The sequence below is a fragment of the Lactuca sativa genome, chromosome 7 (genome assembly GCF_002870075.4).
Source record: "Lactuca sativa cultivar Salinas chromosome 7, Lsat_Salinas_v11, whole genome shotgun sequence".
Classification (NCBI taxonomy): domain Eukaryota; kingdom Viridiplantae; phylum Streptophyta; class Magnoliopsida; order Asterales; family Asteraceae; genus Lactuca; species Lactuca sativa.
In genome coordinates this window covers 206,536,034-206,543,332 of record NC_056629.2, presented here as the reverse complement: position 1 = coordinate 206,543,332, position 7,299 = coordinate 206,536,034, and positions in this window count along the sequence as shown.

The window sequence follows — 7,299 nt, the reverse complement described above, 5'->3', positions numbered from 1 at the left end:
CACCAAGCTCAAATGAAACACAAAAACACCAGAGACGTTCATCTAGGAACATCAATGTTCTAACAAAACGATCCTCCTGGACTAACTTAACGCGTGATTCTACGACATCATCCTGTCTAGTTCGACTGAGTCTATGTTATATCAAACCCTTTTGTCTTAAATCGTTCGATCGCGAAACTCCTGTCACTCATGACGTCAAACTAGATGCGAACTTCGAAAAATTCATCTCTCTTCAAAACCCGAAAGTATTCATACGAAGAGTATCGTCCACAAAGAGAAGGACAAAGTAAGGGAACTATCCGGACAATTGAAGATGCGTTGTGGGACACACATCTACCCTTAATTGAACTTTCTTGCAACAACGACGACCTTTCCAGTAGCAAGGCTGCGCCGTTCAAAGCCCTCTACAGCCATAAGTATAGACCTCATCTGCGCTGGGCTGAGGTGGGCAACACACAGCTAGACAAGAGTCAAGTCCACAATAGCACTCTTGCAAGTCATCATCCGAGAGACGACAGAAAGGATCGTACAAAAGGACTATGCCGATGAGAGACAAAAACCCTTGAAATTCCAAGTTGGTGACCCTTTCCTTTTAAAGGTCTCACCCTGGAAAGGCTTGATACGCTTCTGAAAGCGTAGAAAGCTAAATCCAAGATACGTTGGACCATCTGAGATCCTAGCTAGGATCGAACCCGTAGCGTACATACTCCAGTTACCTAGAGAACTTAGCAACATACATCCCGTCTTTCACATGTCAAACCTAAATAAGCGTCTGTCCGATGAGACATTTGCAATTCCCATGAACCTTTAGTACCTCCATCTTTTCCATGGCCATGAGTTATATTCTTATTCTTGAATTTTGGACGAAATTCCCTCTAACGGGGGGATGATGTGACAACCCGAAAACTTCTACCCGGTACATCTAGTCAGTTAGTCTAAGTTAAACTCCTTTCTGTTAACTCCTAGCACTAATTAAGGGCTCATTTAAGCATTTAAACCCTTGAGTACAACCAAAATTTGAATTAGGGATGGGATGGTTTAAGATTTAGGGTTTGCAAATAGGCCAAACACTCCATCAATAGGAGTATCTGGCCACACACATGAGTGTATAGCCGCACACCCGAGTGTATGGCTGCACACTTGAGTGTGTGGCCGCACACCCGAGTGTATGGCTGCACACATGAGTGTGTGGCCGCACACCCGAGTTTATGGCTGCAAACATGAGTGTGTGGTCGCACACCCGAGTGTATGGCTGCACACACGAGTATGTGGCCGCACACCCGAGTGTGTGGCTGCACACCCGAGTGTATAGCTGCACACATAAGGGTGTGGCCACACACCCGAGTGTATGGCCGCACACATGAGTGTATGGCCGCACACACGAGTGTGTGGCAGCACACCCATCCTCCATCCGCACACTCATCCCTATTTATATAGGGTGACCCCTTCACTCATTCCTTTCATTTGGGCTGCACTCTACTTTCTCTCTCTGAAAACTTCATCCAAGAACACTCTAAACACCTAATAAACGTGAAGAATTCCATCATTTAGCTTGTTACACAGGTAAAACACCTAGATCTAAGCTCGAAAACTCTTCATGTTCTTCGTGTTCTTCATTACTTGAAGGTGTACGGCCGCACACCTTCATAAGGTGGCCGTACACACCTCAAAAACCCTCCAAAGTGAGAGTTTGGACCCTATCTCTTAGTTGGACTTGGTTTGAGCCTTGAAATACTTGAAAATCGCCGTTTGGAGCATAAACGAAGAGTTTATGGCCGCACACTCCTTTGTGCAGCCGCACACACACCTTGGCCGCACACTCCTGTGTGCAACCACACACACAACCTGGCCGTACACTCCCGCCGTACACTCCTTTGTGCAACCGCACACATAGCTTGGCCACACACCCTGGCCGCACACACACCCTAATGACTATACACCTCCTTTGTTTGATCACATAAGGTCCCGACAAGCATTTCCAAGTCTTTAGGGTGGTTTCCTGTCATGTTTTGTCATGGAATACCTAAATCTAATACATATATATGTGCTATTATATGTTACTAGGATCCACTTGAGTGCGAAACCTCAATTGACACTCAACACTCGTAACCGATCACCCGCTCGAATCATCCGTCAAACGGTGAGTTCATACCCCTACATTTTCCGTGTTTTTAATTTTTTAAGGGGGGGGGGGGGGGGCGGAATACAAGCCAAGCTCAAAGTATTTTATTAATTTTTAAACTCATTAATGCAGTCCAACGATTTCCTTGTTTAATAACATATTCATATATTTTCTCTTTTTATAATATGTTGAGCATAAAGGAAACTTCTATTTTGGAAATCTAACTTCATAGCTTTCAGAAAGGTTTTTACAAAGCATTTTCCATATCAACTCTAATAAACTATAATGGGTATAGTTTGGGATAACCCTCTAGGCAGTCTCTACCTAATCATATTTCATAAATGAATATAAATGAACTATGGCAGATTTAGTTTATGTTATATGTTTACTCAGATGTATAAAGTACATTTATTCAAGGATAATTACTATTTTATACTGATTTCTTGCTAGTAAACTAGATTATAAAGAATTGTGAGGTGCTACTTCAATACTCTACCCTTAGGTGTATAGTGATAAATCCTTTTAGTATAACCAGAGTCTCCTGGAGGGAGAGCGTGAGATTTGTGAATAGATATATTCGGGAATGACAATCCCACACCAGAAGTGTTAGCTACAGTTAGGCGGGCATGCCTATGGTGAACAAATATCATTTAGCTTAACGCCTGAAGAACGTTATAAAGGTCTCTCGGTCATATCAAGTATGGTTATACGACTCACAAAATAGGTATACACTAACTTTGTTTACGGACTCTCTTCTTCATTTGTTTTATTTTAAGTAATAAAACTACTTTTATATATGCTATTAGAAATCAAGAACGGATAACATGTTTTTCTAAAACGGATGGTTTATTTTCTACTAATAGACACTCTTTCAAGACCGCTTTTAATAAAAGAATACAAGATTTTCTTGAAGAACACTTTTCAAATGGATTGAAAGAATATTTTCTCACTAAAACTAAAATTCTTATGAACTCACCAGCTTTATGATGATATTCTTTCAAATTTGCTTGTATTCTCAGGGAATTAGTAGACAGGTACTTGTAGGAGTTCTGAGAAGACGAAGAGTTAGAGTCGCGTCTGTCTATTTACTTTTACTATGAATAAAAACTATGTATTAAACAATGTAAACCTTTTCACAGATGTATTCAATGTCTGGTTGTGTTTACTATGCTTGCTATGATACAATTTGTAACCTTTCAAAATTCAAGCCCAAAAATTTCATTTTAATTATTTATTTCATAAAAGCATTCATTAGAAAATACTATTCCAACACGTCATTTCATAAAACAATGTATCATGTTCGAAGCCCACGTCATAAACAAATATCATATCAGAGTACAATCCCAGAAAACTTCGTGCGGAAAATCATATGTGTGTGTGATGTCATGCTATGCCGCCGACTCCTTCCCCTTAGACGAAGAGGTACCTGAAACCAAAAACTGAAACCGTAAGCACAAAGCTTAGTGAGTTCCCCCATCATACCACATACCATACAATACCATCGGTATTTTTCAACCGGTAATAATCATCGGTATCTTTCAATCGGTATTCATCATCGGTATCTTACAACCGGTAATCATCATCGGTATCTTTCCACCGGTAATCATCATCGGTATCTTTCGACCGGTAACTGGGATCTATTCCACCCCCTAATACTAACATACAACAACAACGTATAAGCATACAATCAGTCATATCCGAGTACTAAACTACCCTTCGGTCCTAAGGACCACTGTCAGGGGAAAACAATCCCTATCATACATGTAACTGTAAGTCCCCAAAATTGCTTGTGTATCAGTCAGATCCAATTGATGGTGTGGAATCCCAATCAATTGGATGATGTCAGATCAATATAGAAGAGAAGGAGAAGAAGAATTTTATGAATCTAAAGATGTATTCAATATGAATGATGCTCCTTACAATAGATTCTCTCTCACACACACTTCTTCTCTCTAACTTTCTCTCTCTTCTCTAGCCTTCTAGCCTCTTTTTTTTTCAACCGTACACTCACATGCACTCCTCTATTTATATGGACCTCCAGCAATACACATGTGTACAGCCGCACACCCTATGTACGGCCGTACACAGGGTGTGCGGTTGTACACACGTGTACGACCGTACACACAAACCGCAAACACATACAACATTACATAAAAATATATTTTCCTAGAAAAGTAAAGTATAAACCAATAATTATGACCCAACAATCTCCCCCTGGGTTTATAGCTTTATTTTCTAAATGACCCAACAAGCTCCCCCTAAAAAGTAGCTGGCTTTTCTTGTCAATCTTCAATGGGAGCTTTGGCTTCAGCTTTAATCTTTGATTTCTTCACAGCTTTAAGATGAACTTGATGAATCTTCATGAATGACTTCATCTCAAGCGGTTGGGCTTTTCTTCAAGATTTGACTCTGAACGCACATTGGGTGAGGAGGCTTGATGAAAAGATTCTTGAAAGATAGCACTTTCAGCTTGAGAATCTTCAGAGAGAACAACGGAGAGAAATAAACTTCTGGATCACTTCAGCAGGTTCATAGATAGCAGCAAATTGATTGAGGAGGCTTCAATGCAACCTGTCACATAATCTTCAAGAACAGCTTCACCATGCTTATGGGGTTGACAGATTGAATGTCGAAAGAATAATCTTCATTTCTTGCTCCTTCGAATGTGAATTCTTCGATGCTCACGGACGAGGGTTTGGCTCAGAAATCTTCAACACAACTCCATGAGTCTTATCTATACCTGAAATCACTTTTCAAGACAAAACAAAACTAAAAGAAAACTTAGCACACAAATGAAAACAGAAACAAAAAATATTTTTGGATTTTTGATTTTTCTGAACAAGAAATAAAACAGAAATAACACTATTTTTGGATTTTTAAATTTTTCTGATTTTTCTTTGATTTTTTTTATTTTTGAATTTTTATGATTTTTTTTTTAATTTTTAATTCTCCCCTAATATTTAAATTAGAAGAAACTATGACAAATTTAACAAAAATAAAAATGATATCTAACTTTAAGAGAGATTTGGGATCAAAGTTTTTAGACAACCTTTATCCACTTATCGGTACCTTTCATATTCACATCTTTGTCTGGTCGATCGTCGGTATTGTTGTCCACTTAAACACGAAAATTTATGACAAATTTAGGACATACTATTTGTTACAAGACAGGTGAACTTAAGTTCCTAAAAATTATTTTTGATCCTAATTTCTTAGATACTATATCTTAAGGACCATTCATCTGACGACGACCAGGGATATTGTTATCCACGTAAATTGAGCAGCGAGATCTATAGACAATCTGTATGTGTTCAATTTTATGTGTACTAGAACGTGTTTCCCGCTTCCTGATATGCCCCGGCCATCAAGAACTTCTAGAGTACTCCTTACACCGGGTGAGCAGACAACCATTCAGAGAGAAGATAGATTCAGAATTCTATTACTTATTACTTATTACTTCAGAGGGGTTGAGAAGTAGAAGGTTGCATATGCTGTGTACCAGGTCGGATTAGAAGTCGTGTAGAGAAGACAACATATGGCTAACAGATAAGAAGTCTTTCACATATATAACCTGCAGAGAAATATAGTTGCATATGTTGTGTACCAGGTCGGATTTGAAGTCACGCAAAGGAGACAACATATGACTAACAGACGGAAAGAAAGAAAATGATATTCTACAGACCTAATTTATCGGAATTTACCAGTCGCACCATCCAACCGGAATTAAGGACAGAATCCGCACATCGAGGAAAAGTTAAGCCACGGTTCCAAGTACGCGTTCAATTATTATGACGAGTAGATTCCCATATATATATATATATCTCCCTACTCAACCTATCCGAGCGTCGTATTGTCAAGCTGAACGGATCTAACTAGGTCAAGATTTGTCAAGTCTATAATTGTCAAGCTGAACGGATCTAACTAGGTCAAGATTTGTCAAGTCTATAAATTTCCTAAGTTCAACTCTCCCTAGTCAAGTCCATTTAGAATCTTTCGTGCCTACCGACGCATCAAAACAGAGCATAGACCCTTCAACTTTGGGTACGTTACGCAGACTCAGGTTGCCTGTTATCACACAATCATATCACTTCCCAGAACATCTCCCTCAAGCAACACATTTCATAACCAACAATTTTTTTTTTGATTATCTGATTTTCTAATGTTTTTGGATTTTTAAAATTTTCTAATTTTTGTTTTGTTTTTATTTCTCCCCCTAAATTTGTGCATAAGAGAGAAACGAAATTAAATGCGCAAATTTAAACTATCCTAAAACAAAAATTAGTCTTTAAAGCGAATCAGGTTAAGAAAAACTCGGGAGTATAGAGAAGAAAATGCAAACCGTAAGTCACCGATTGAATTTGCATCCAGAAGGTCTGAGAATAGCACGCGTAAACTTAGAACAGATCTGAAAATTCTTCATGTCGTTAAGATCAAACCCCGTTTGTGATCTCTTCCTTTATTCCTTTCCCACCAAGGACACATACTCTCAAATAATGTTCTGAGTACTGTACAGTTGAGAGCTGTCTCCTATCATGTGTCTGGAATAGCTATTACCAACAAACCGAAGTTTGATGATATGCCTCTATAGCTGCTCCGACACAGAGCGGGATTAGTTGGTCTTTGGAACCCAGTCCATTTTGAAACTGGGTCGACCTTTGTCATCGACACACGATACTTTCTCCCATGACATGTCAAGTTTATCACAAACAGAAGACATAGAAATATTAGAATCGTTAGTTGATTTGGGAGATTGAGCCTTTAGAACCCATTTGTAGTTGGGTTTAACCCATTTCTTTTTCGATCCGATGGGTGGCTCAGTACTTGCTTTTGAACTTGATGTCGGCCATTGAGATGATTTTGATTTTGGCTTCACGGGAGCATCTCTTGGATTGGGCTTCTTGGCCGATATTCCCTTCTTGCCCTTGGGATTTAGATTCTTGGCCTTCTCCGTTGAATTCTTGGCCTTGGGAGTTGAATTCTTGGCCTTCTTGGCATTCTAGTCGTCAATGTCTGATCGTGATCTCGAGGGGTATCTTTTGGAGTATCTCCCTCTTGGCGCGTTCTGCCAGCCTTGTGCATAATAAGGAATGTGTGCGCGATTTGGACAATTTCGGGCAATATGACCAGGTGTTCCACAGTGAAAACAAGTCTTTTTCTTCATTGGGAAATTGTTTCTT